This window comes from Lissotriton helveticus, chromosome 4_1, assembly GCF_964261635.1.
Source record: "Lissotriton helveticus chromosome 4_1, aLisHel1.1, whole genome shotgun sequence".
Classification (NCBI taxonomy): Eukaryota; Metazoa; Chordata; class Amphibia; order Caudata; family Salamandridae; genus Lissotriton; species Lissotriton helveticus.
Window position 1 is genome coordinate 969126042 of NC_136063.1, and position 12457 is coordinate 969138498.

General features: G+C 45.6%; 3 non-coding genes across 3 annotated transcripts; all 3 read left to right on the top strand.

Annotated features, from left to right (window-relative positions):
- The first annotated feature begins 202 nt into the window (after positions 1-202).
- On the top strand, positions 203-276 carry TRNAI-AAU (transfer RNA isoleucine (anticodon AAU)). The gene has a single exon. It is a non-coding gene; the product is annotated as a tRNA-Ile (tRNA).
- A 6609-nt stretch (positions 277-6885) lies between these two features.
- TRNAI-AAU (transfer RNA isoleucine (anticodon AAU)) lies at positions 6886-6959 on the top strand. The gene has a single exon. It is a non-coding gene; the product is annotated as a tRNA-Ile (tRNA).
- A 1438-nt stretch (positions 6960-8397) lies between these two features.
- Positions 8398-8471, top strand: TRNAI-AAU (transfer RNA isoleucine (anticodon AAU)). Its single transcript has one exon. It is a non-coding gene; the product is annotated as a tRNA-Ile (tRNA).
- Positions 8472-12457: the final 3986 nt, after the last annotated feature.

Sequence of the window (12457 nt, forward strand, 5' to 3'; positions counted from 1 at the left end):
AACGTTACTGGTTCAAAATTCTAACACTAAGTATGGAAATCTCTTCTGTATTGCAATTTTTTTGAAGTCATATTAGTTTCTTCATGTTGATATTATGAAACTTAATTCATATTAAACAGCTGAAATTAAGCTTTCCAAATCTCCCGGTTGAACTATCATTAGCACTGCTTCCTGTGCTGGTCCTCCAGAAGAAGTGCAAATTGGCCTGTTAGCTCAGTTGGTTAGAGCGTGGTGCTAATAACGCCAAGGTCACAGGTTCAATCTCTGTACAGGCCAAGTTTAATTGTTTGAAAAAAGATGAATTTGTCTTGTGTCTCATTTTGGACTGTTTATCTCCTTGGATCAAACGCTGCTTGAAGGATTGGATGAATACATTTGATATAATTGTAGAATTAATTACTATTCTTAAAGTGCCTGGAATATCTATTAATGGTTCTAAGTTCTAACGCCAAATAACTAAATCTCTTATTTACTGCAATTTATTGAGATCATTTTTGTTTAGTCCTGTTGATAATATATAAAGATACTATGAATGTAAACAGCTGAATATAAGCTTTCCAACTATCCCGGATTAACAATCAGTAGGACTTCATCATCTGCTTCATCTTCAATAGTATGCTATATATTTAGTGAGACTATTAGTTTAGTCTGTTAGAGCATGAAGTTAAAAACGCAAAGGACATACTTTCAATCAGTCTTCAAGCCAATACTTGATGGTCCTTTAATGTTGAAAATAGATGTATTTTCTACTGTATCATGTTTACCTCTATATTTCCTTTGCGCAGAAGCTGATAGAATGATTAGATGAATCAATTGAATATAGGTGATGAATATTTATTTATTGCTAAACCACGTGGAAAAAACCTTACTGGTTCAAAATTCTAACACTAAGTATGGAAAGCTCTTTTGTATTGTAATGTTTTTTTTTAAGTCATATTAGTTTCTTCATGTTGTTAATATGAAACTTTTTAATTTTTTTTGTTGTAACTTTTTATTATATAAAACAAAGGAAACATATCAACAAACAAACAAGGCAATATGTCGATAGTGCAATCTTTAGGCATGTGCTCAAGGTGGACGGGAGATACATGACAAAAGGAGACAACATTTGTTGAATACAGATAAGGGGGGGGCATATCAACAGTACAATACACCACATCATAGCGGGAATGCAGGTTAGGGTGATTGAGGAGGACTAGGAATCTCTGCAAGTGGGGGCATATATATATCTCCCCGGTATGAGTTCCTTTGGCTCCAAATTTTCCCCCATTTTCTGGATCTGCCTCTTGCTATATACACCGTTTTCTCTCTGAACATGCATCAGTCCATACTCTCTTTCCAGGCAGTCACTGTAGGGGGCCTCTGGGACCCCCATAATTGTGCAATATCTCGTTTAGCTATCATATTGGCAAGAGTCACCCATCGAAGCTGTGACACACCATAATCATTCGGTCCCCACACATTCAACATCATTGCCGGGCTTCTGGCATCATCACAACACTCGTTACTTCACTCATCACATCATGTATACGGCTCCAAAAACGCGCCACCTCAGGGCATTCCCAGATTATGTGAAGATAGGTGCCAAGGAGACCCCATATGGATCAGACGGGGGCCAGTGACGTAGATTCGATGGAGGATCTTGAGCTGAACCAGGCGGAGGCGGGCCGGAATTGCAACCTCCCTGGGAGAGGAAAACGCGGACTGCCAGTCCTCATCATCCAGTTCAATACCATCGGCGATCCAGGCGTCCCTAAGGCGAGCAAGCAAACTCGATCGGTCATTAATCATCTTTTTATAAAACAACAAGATGGTACTATCCGGCACATGACCATCCAATATACGATCTTCGAGGGGGGAGGATTCCGGAATGTCACTACCCACAGGAAACACTGAATGCAAGGCTTGGCGTATTTGAACATAGCAAAAAAATTCACTGCCACTCAGCTGATATTCCGCTTGTAAGTCCGAAAAGGTCTTCACCCCGCCCTTAACCCAGAGATTACGTACCTTACTAATACCTATCGTGTCCCATTTGTCAAACCCCTTCGTCTTCCACAGACAGCCCAATTTTGCAGAGGCATAAAGCGGAGTTGCGCCGGTCAATCTAGCGCTCCAACCCATAGCCGCAGTCGCGCAACGCCACACATGCCCTGCTATAGCGGTAGGTCCTGAAAGTCGTAAACGGGAGGGTCCCGAGTAAAGTGCCCTGTTGTAGTCACCACCCGGCAGCAGCCACCTATCCATTTCAAATGCTGGATTCAGTGCCGGACCTTTCATCCCATGGTTGATGGCAGCAAGTTGGGAAGCCCAATAATACCTTCGAATGTCTGGAAGTGCTATGCCGCCATCATACCAGGGAAGTGTTAATTTTGGAAGAGCGATGCGCGAATGACCGTCCCATATCAATTGCCTCTGCAAGGATTCTACCTCCCGAAAATATGTCAACGGGATCACATCAAAACTATTCTGAAGTGCATATAGGAATCGCGGTAAAGACATCCTTTTAAAGAGGGCCGCACGCCCCAAAGGAGGCAACGGCAATTTACGCCAGCGTCCTACATCCGAGCGCAGTCGTTGGAGTGGGGGGAGTAGATTGCGTTCATAGAGAACCGCCGGGTCCAGCGAGATAAACACACCCAAATATTTAAAACCAGACAGCGACACCTGGATGGGGCAGCCCCGCGGTAAAAGGGCGACACCACCCGCGAGCACATAAATATAGGATTTTGACCAGTTAATAACAAGGCCCGAGTTCTTCCCGAAGGAGTTAAGCACGTCAAACAACACGTTAAGCGATTTTTGGGGAGACGTGAGGTACAATAAAATGTCATCCGCGTACAATGAAATACGGTCTTCAAAGTCCGGAGTCCAGCGTATACCCTTCATTGAGGGTTCCCACCGTAGCCAAGCGGCGAGCGGTTCCAACGCAAGAGCAAAGAGAAGCGGGGATAATGGACAACCCTTCCGCGTACCCCTCCCAAGAACAAAGGGCATGGAGACCCGACCATTAACCACTACCTGCGCCAGTGGGGCTTCATACAGGAGTTTAACCCAACTAATAAAGCCAGCGCCAAAACCAAACTTGGCGAGTACGGCCCAAAGATACGGCCATTCAATTGTTTCAAAGGCCATCGTGGCATCCAAGGACGCCAAGATGGCCGGCTCGCACAACATCGGTGCCCTCGATAGAACACCATGCAAAAGCCGCAAATTCAAGGCCATGTTGCGATGAGGGATAAAGCCCGACTGGTCTGGGTGAATCAGGACACTGATCACCGTAATCAGACGATTAGCAAGTAACTTGGCAAGAATCTTAGGCTCAGCATTTAAGAGCGAAATTGGTCTGTAAGACGTGCAGCGGTCCAGTGGCTTACCCTCCTTATGAATCACCACAATGGTCACAAAACGCTGATCCCGAGGGAGGGAGCCAGTTTCTTGCGCAGCCAAAAACATATCTCAAAGATAAGGTGCTAGCGTATCAGGGCGTAATTTATACAGTTCGATAGGAAGGCCATTGGGACCCAAAGCCTTGCCAGAGCGAATAGAGCGCATTGCAAGAGCTACCTCATCCACCGAGGGTGCGGCATCCAAACAGTCCCGGTCAGACTCAGACAAACAAGGTAGTGCGATATCCTTAAGTAACGAGTGAGAATCCTCCTCGGGCCTGTCAGACACCGAGGTATACACCTCTCGGAAATAATCAGCAAAACATTCCACAATTTCAACTGGGTCTGTCACATGCACACCATCCAATTTCTCAATCTCAGGAACCACACGACTCGCTCTCTCCTTCCTATCCAGCCAGGCAATCAACTTCCCTGCTTTATCACCCACATCATACAATTGTCCTTGCTGTTCCCTACTCATCATCTTGGCCGCATCAGTAACTAAAGTCTTATATTCTAATTGCTTAAGGTGGAGAATATGCAATGCGTTTCGAGTAACATCCCGCTCCAATGCAGTCTCTAATTCAGTAATTTCTGTCTCAAGACGAACAACTGCCTCATTTTTACATTTCTTGGCACACCCAATCAAAGACAATGCCTGTCCCCTGATAACAGTCTTGAAAACTTCCCACAACAAAACAGGTTGAAGACACGGAACCCACGTTTTCAGCAAAATGCAAATCTAATGACTTAACCAATTCAGTGCGGGTTTTGGGGTTAAGAAGATACCAGGGGTTAATCGGGGCTACCCTCCCTTCAGCGCCTGTATTCAGATTAAAATGAAACCAGAGGGGGGAAGGGTCTGATATACCCCGAGCCAGGTGTCTAATTTCTCCGATCAAAGGGGACAGGGCAGCCGGCACCAGGATATGATCCAGTCTAGAAAGACTACCATGTGCTCCCCGAGTGGAAAGTGAACTGTGTCTGCTCTGGATGCATAAGCCTCCAACAATCCACAAGCCCTAATGTCTCCAGAAAGTCACCCAACCAGGATTGCGCTGCTGTAAGGTCTCTGGGTGGATAGCGATCCGCTCTGCCGGAGACGACTGAGTTAAAATCACCACCTATTATCAAAACACCCTCCAGGAGACCCAAAGCCATCCACCCCAAGTCCGCAAATGTTGTGGATTGTAGGCCAGGAGGAACATACACCGATACCAACAAAACTGTCCTTCCCTCCCACCTCCCTACGAGTGCAACATATCAACCCCTGGTGTCAAGAACCACATCATCAATCTCGAGGGGGAGTGAGGTCTTAAGCAATACACCCACCCCTCTAGAACTAGAAGTAAATCCAGAATGGGCAACAAGACGATAACCCCGTCTGTTAAGAGCATAATAAGTATTCCGAATCAAGTGTGTCTCTTGTAGCAATACAACGTCGGGCGAGAGGCGCCGCAAAAGCTGCATAACCACCCCTCTCTTTATACGATCCCCCAACCCATTCACATTCCAGCACAATACCCTCAACCCCCTACCCCCCATCCAAATCCAAGAGGAACTCCCATCTCAGAACGAGCGCCACACCAATGTCAGAAGTAGTAATAGTTTGTTGCCTTGAAAAAGAAAAGGTGAACAACCCCAACAAAGTTCCCTCCCTCCCCCCAGTGTTCCCAACACAACTCCCCCCACCCTGCACCCCTGCACAGACTCAGAAGCCACCCCAAATTGCAGTGTGCCTGTCGCCCTAACTGAAAAACAACAACTAATCTACACAAAGAAACCCCAGAGGAGGAATGGATCCCTTCGTCCCCGCCACCTCCCGGGATACACAGGGAACGATCAAAGAAGTCAGTGAGCCACAGCTGTCCATGATAAATAGTATTCAAGACTCAGGTACCATTGTCATTCTTGATCCATTAGGTCCCCTTCAGCGCCACCAGTGTGGTCTTGGCCAGCACGGCGAGCAGAAAAAGTGTCCGACCAATCACTTGCTTCCTCAGGCCGGATAAAAAAGAGTGTCCGATTGTCATATTCAACACGCAGTCGGGCCGGGAACAGCATCGCATATTTCAACTCCATATCTCTAAGCCGACGTTTCACCCCTTGAAATCTCATTCGTTGCTTCTGGACTGACTAGGAAAAGTCTGGATAAAAGTTCACAGCAGCGTTCTCAAACTGCGTAGGACCGCACGTCCGTGCAGCCTGCAAAATGGCGTCGCGGTCCCTGAAGTTGAAGATTCGTGCGATAATTAGACGGGGGGGAAACCGGGCTTTGCCTGTCCCCCTGGCACCCTGTGTGCACGTTCAACGGCGAAGAATTTGCTCAGGCCCTCGGGTGCAAGATGATTGAGGATAAGGTTCTCTACTATAAGATCCGTAGAGAGCGAACTAGAGTCCTCCGGGCCCCCAATAATACGCACGTTGTTGCGCCGTGCACTGCCCTCAAAATCCTCCAAGCGACGAGCAAAGAAGTCATTAGCAGTTCTAAGGTTGCGCACTTCTGTTTGCAGGTCGGACACATCCGTCGTGAGGCTGGCTGTTTTTAGATCAAGAGACTTCACCTTCTCGTTCATCTTAGCCAAATCAGTTATGATTAGGTTGACATCAATGGCCACCGTATCCAGCTTCAGAGCCAGGGCTTCATACTGTTGGCCGATAGAGGTCTTGATACCAGCAATGGCGCCCATTACGTCCTGTAGCGTTAGGTCTGCCGACACAGACGGATCATCGATAACCTCCTCCCGGGTCTTAGGTATGCCACCGGGGGATCCTTTAGGGAGTGTGTAGCGGTCCATTACATTCGCCTGGGCTAGCCTCCTCGGAAGGTGGACTTGACTTTCCGTTTTTCACCCTCGGGCTTGCCCGTCATGGCGAGCCGGGTGCCCCGAAGGGAAGCTTGAGACCTAGTCCAAATGGCTCCTCAGAATTCACCCACGAGAACACCAGAGGCAGAGACGATTCAATTTGAATTCACAGTCACACTGTCGCTAGCTCTGAGCCCAATGAAATGGCAAAGGAGCCAGCTTGTCTAGCCTTCACCCCGATGAGGAGATATGATTTGTAGGAGAAACAAAACCGAAAGTGAAGTGAGGCTGTGAGCTGATCTCTGCTAGCCGTTGTTGTTGAATTACGGTCTGGGTAAAGCCAAAACTCAAGGTCCAGGCGGTCCAATGGAGAAGGCCACAAAACCCCGGATGGCGTAACTCGGGGACCCAACGTCCGATTCCGACCCTGAAACCCGCTAGCACATCAGCCGGGCTGTGTCCTCAATGATCTTCCATCAAATCAGGATAATATCCAGGATAAACGTGGGAGGCGGCGAAGGGTCTCGGGAGCCCTGTGCTCACGCGGCCATCTCGGTTGCGCGCGAAGCTCTTCCTCCAATATGAAACTTAATTCATATTAAACAGCTGAAATTAAGCTTTCCAAATCTCCCGGTTGAACTATCATTAGCACTGCTTCCTGTGCTGGTCGCCCAGAAGACGTGCAAATTGGCCTGTTAGCTCAGTTGGTTAGAGCGTGGTGCTAATAACGCCAAGGTCACAGGTTCAATCCCTGTACAGGCCAAGTTCAATTGTTTGAAAAAAGATTAATTTTTCTTGTGTCTCATTTTGGACTGTTATCTTCTTGGATCAAACGCTGCTTGAAGGATTGGATGAATACATTTGATATAATTGTAGAATTAATTACTATTCTTAAAGTGCCTGGAATATCTATTAATGGTTCTAAGTTCTAACGCCAAGTAACTAAATCTCTTATTTATTGCAATTTATTGAGATCATTTTTGTTTAGTCTTGTTGAAAATATATAAAGATACTATGAATGTAAACAGCTGAATATAAGCTTTCCAACTATCCCGGATTAACAATCAGTAGGACTTCCTCATCTGCTTCATCTTCAATAGTATGCTATATATTTAGTGAGACTATTAATTTAGTCTGTTAGAGCATGAAGTTAAAAATGCCAAGGACATACTTTCAATCAGTCTTCAAGCCAATACTTGATGGTCCTTTAATGTTGAAAATAGATGTATTTTCTTCTGTATCATGTTTATCTCTATATTTCCTTTAAGGAGAAGCTGATAAAATGATTAGATGAATCAATTCAATATAGGTGATGAATATGTATTTATTGCTTAACCACATGGAAAAAACGTTAATGGTTCTAAGTTCTAACACTAAGTATGAAAATCTCTTTTGTATTGTAATTTTTTTTAAGTCATATTAGTTTCTTCATGTTGATAATATATAACTATAACTTCATGGTAAACTGCTGAAATTAATCTTTCCAAATCTCCTGGGTTAACTATCATTTGCCCTTCTTCATATGCTGGACTTCCAGGTAGTTGTGCAAAATGGCCTGTTAGCTCAGATGGTTAGAGCGTGGTGCTAATAATGCCAAGTTCACAGGTTCGATCCCTGTACAGGCCAAGTTTAATTGTTTGAAAAAAGATGAATTTTTCTTGTGTCTCATTTTGGACTGTTTATCTCCTTGGATCAAACGCTGCTTGAAGGATTGGATGGAATCAGTAGCATTTCATCATCTGCTAATTCTTCAATAGTATGCTATATATTTAGTGAGCCTATTAGTTTAGTCTGTTAGAGCATGTACTTAAAAACGCAAAGGACATACTTTCAATCAGTCTCCAAGCCTATACTTGATGCTGCTTTAATGTTGAAAAGAGATGTATTTTCTTCTGTATCATTTTTACCTCTATATTTCCTTTGCGCAGAAGCTGATAGAATGATTAGATGAATCAATTGAATATAGGTGATGAATATTTATTTATTGCTAAACCACGTGGAAAAAACGTTACTGCTTCAAAACACTAAGTATGGAAATCTCTTTTGTATTGCAATTTTTTTGAAGTCATATTAGTTTCTTCATGTTGATAATATCAAACTATAATTCATATTAAACAGCTGAAATTAAGCTTTCCAAATCTCCCGGTTGAACTATCATTAGCACTGATTCCTGTGCTGGTCCTCCAGAAGATGTGCTAATTGGCCTGTTAGCTCAGTTGGTTAGAGCGTGGTGCTAATAACGCCAAGGTCACAGGTTCAATCCCTGTACAGGCCAAGTTCAATTGTTTGAAAAAAGATTAATTTTTCTTGTGTCTCATTTTGGACTGTTATCTCCTTGGATCAAACGCTGCTTGAAGGATTGGATGAATACATTTGATATAATTGTAGAATTAATTACTATTCTTAAAGTGCCTGGAATATCTATTAATGGTTCTAAGTTCTAACGCCAAGTAACTAAATCTCTTATTTATTGCAATTTATTGAGATCATTTTTGTTTAGTCTTGTTGATAATATATAAAGATACTATGAATGTAAACAGCTGAATATAAGCTTTCCAACTATCCCGGATTAACAATCAGTAGGACTTCATCATCTGCTAATTCTTCAATAGTATGCTATATATTTAGTGAGCCTATTAGTTTAGTCTGTTAGAGCATGAAGTTAAAAACGCCAAAGACATACTTTCAATCAATCTTCAAGCCAATACTTTTTTTTTTATATTTCTTTTTATTGAAAATAAACAAAGAAAACAGCAAGGTATCAATTAATTACATCAAGCAAAAAGACTGTGCAAGAGTGAACCATTAATACAAGCAGCAGTATAAACCGGATAAAGTTGGGGAGGGGGGAGGGGAAAGGAGGAAAAAAAAACAGGGACATTAAACTTAATATACAGTCAAGATCAGGGGGAAAGCGGGAGATCAAGTACAATTGTTTCAGGTGGTACACATGTATCTCCTCTATAGCGATTCCAGGGGGCCCAGATCTTATGCCACTTTCGGGGATGGCCCCGAGCTACATAGACAGTCTTTTCCCTGAACATACACCAGTCCATATCATTCATCCAACACTCGATAGTAGGAGGCCGCTGAGATCCCCACAATTGTGCAATATTGCGTTTGGCAATCATTGTTCCCAAGGTTACCCACTGAGTTTGGGCCACATTATGATCAGTGGGCTCCCAAACATTTAAAAGGCAACGCCTGGCTTCAGGTAAAAGTGCGATACCCGTTACCTCCTGAAGTACCCCGTGGATCCTGCTCCAATAGTCGATGATGCTACCACACTCCCAGATTATGTGCAGAAACGTGGCCAGCTGGCCACAACCCCGCCTACACAGATCCCCCTCCGAAAAACCCATCTGTACCAGACGAGGACCCGTGACATACCCTCTGTGCAGTATTTTAAGTTGAACCAATCTAAGACGGGCTGGAATCGCAACCTCCTTTGGGGAGGAGATCGCGGATTGCCAGTCCTCGTCATCAAGTTCTAGGCCGTCACGGGTCCACTGATCTCGCAGTTGTAAGAGAAGGTCTGCCCTATGGTTAATCAATTTTTTGTACACCAGGGAGATGGTACTATCCGGGATATAACCATCTAGAACACGGTCCTCCAGCGGGGCAGATTCAGGTATCACAGTCCCCCTAGGGAAGACCAAATCGAGCGCATGACGGATCTGAGAGTAACGGAAGAACTCCGCTCCTCCCAGCTTGAACTCGGCCTGCAGGGCCACAAAGGACTTCACTTGCCCCTTAGCCCAAAGATCCCCCACCCTGGAGATACCAATGAGGTCCCACCTGTCAAATCCCTTCGTGTTCCACATTTTGCCAAGCCGATCTGATCCAAAAAGCGGGGTAGCTAAGGTCAAACGATCTTTCCACCCTAATGCACTAGTGGCATCCTGCCAAACAGGCACAGCTGTACGCGTCGGCCCCGTCAGAAATCCCACTACCGATTTGGAATATAGTGCCCTATAGTAATTACCTCCAGGGAGCAACCACCTATCCATAGCAAAACCTGGGTGAGGCTCGGGGCAATACGTACCGTGGTTGATAGCCCCCAACTGCGACGCCCAGTAGTACCGTTTGATATCGGAATAGCAATACCCCCATCGTACCAGGGCAGCGTCAATTTGGCAAGTGCAATCCAGGGCCTACCATCCCACAGCAATTTCCTCTGTAAACTCTCAACAATACGGAAATAGCTACCAGGAACCAAATCAAGGGTATTTTGTAGGGCGTATAAGAAACCAGGAAGGGACATCATCTTAAAAAGGGCCGCACGTCCTAGCAAAGAAAGCGGGAGTTTTCGCCAACCCGCCACATCCCGCTTCAACCGCTTCAAAGGAGGGAAGAGGTTTTTCTCATACCGGACCAATGGGTCCTTTGAAATAAAAATACCAAGATATTTAAATCCTTGCTGTACGATCTGAATAGGACAACCACACGGCAAAACCGGAGCATCAATACTGAGTACATAAAGGGAGGATTTCTCCCAGTTAATGATCAGACCAGAATTCTTACCAAAAGAAATCAAAACGTCGCACAATACTATCAGGGACTTTCTGGGGGAGGTCAGGTACAATAGGATGTCATCCGCGTATAAGGAGATACGATCCTCATGCTCCGGGGACCAATAGATACATCTCATAGAGGGCTCCCAACGGATCCACGCAGCTAAGGGTTCAAGCGCCAGCGCAAACAAGAGAGGAGACAGCGGGCAACCCTGTCGGGTACCTCGCCCAAGACCAAATGTTGCAGACACGCGGCCATTAACCACTATCTGAGCGAGGGGGTCCATGTAAAGAAGCCGCACCCAACCAATGAATTCTGAGCCGAAGCCGAATTTAGCTAACACCGCCCATAAATACGGCCATTCCACAGTATCAAACGCCATATTGGCGTCCAGGGACGCCAAAATGGCCGGCTCACGCAGCTTCGTCGCCCTAGCAATAACACCATGCAGCCGCCGAAGATTCAATGCCGTATTCTGGTGCGGGATAAAACCGGACTGATCCGGATGATCTAGATCGCCGATTACCTTGACTAGTCTATTAGCTAACAACTTAGCCAGAATTTTCGGCTCGGCATTCAACATTGAAATGGGCCGGTATGAAGCACATTTATTCCGAGGCTTTCCCTCTTTATGTATAACAACTATAGTGGCCAAACGCTGATCCAGGGGAAGAAATACACCATCGCGAGATTCCATGAACATATCCCTCAAATATGGGGCAATCCTATCAGGCCGAAGCTTATATAGCTTGATTGGCAAACCGTTAGGGCCCGTTGCTTTGCCCGAACGCAAGGAACGCATGGCTAACGCTATTTCATCCGCCGTGATCGTCGAGTCCATTAGATCCCTATCTTCCTCAGAAAGACTTGGAAGGGTGATATCTCGAAGCAGCAAACGAGAGTCCTCCTCCGGCCTTTCGGACACAGAGGAGTACACAGTATGAAAATGATTGGCGAAGCACGCCACTATCTCCTGCGGGTCGGTAACCAGGGCCCCATCCTCAGTCTCAATCTCCGGCACCACACGACTTGCTCTATCTTTCCTATCCAACCAAGCTATTAATTTGCTGGCCTTATCTCCAACATCATAGATACGCCCCTGTTGCTCCCGGCTAAGAGCCTTCGCCGCATCCGACACCAACGACTTATATTCAAACTGCTTCAGCTGTAAAACATGCAGTTTCGAGTGGGTCACCTCCTGTTCCAAAGCCGATTCAAAAGCCATTATTTCTGTCTCTATCTTTACCACTTCCTCCTCCTTCTGTTTTTTGACTCCAGTAATCAATGACAGGGCCTGACCCCTCAGGACCGTCTTAAAAGCCTCCCATAAGGAGACTGCTGATGTAACCGAGCCTTCATTCTCTCGGAAATATTGATCCAGCTCCTTCACAAGTTCACTACGAATTTTAGGGTTACGAAGATACCAAGGGTTAATCGGGGCAACCTGACCCTCGGCACCCGGGACTAAGTTCAATCGGAGCCATAGTGGGGAGTGATCAGAAATTCCCCGAGCCATATGGCGGGCCTCTACAACCCCAAACGCCTGTGCAGCCGGCACTAACACATAATCAATCCTGGAGAGACTACCATGGGCGCCCGAGTGAAAGGTATATTGCCGCTGAGTGGAATGGAGCAAACGCCAACAATCCACCAGACCCAATACATCAATAAAATCGGGCAGCCAACCATGCGTCCCTTTGATGTCTCTGGGTGGATGTCTATCGAGCCTTCCTGAAACCACTGCGT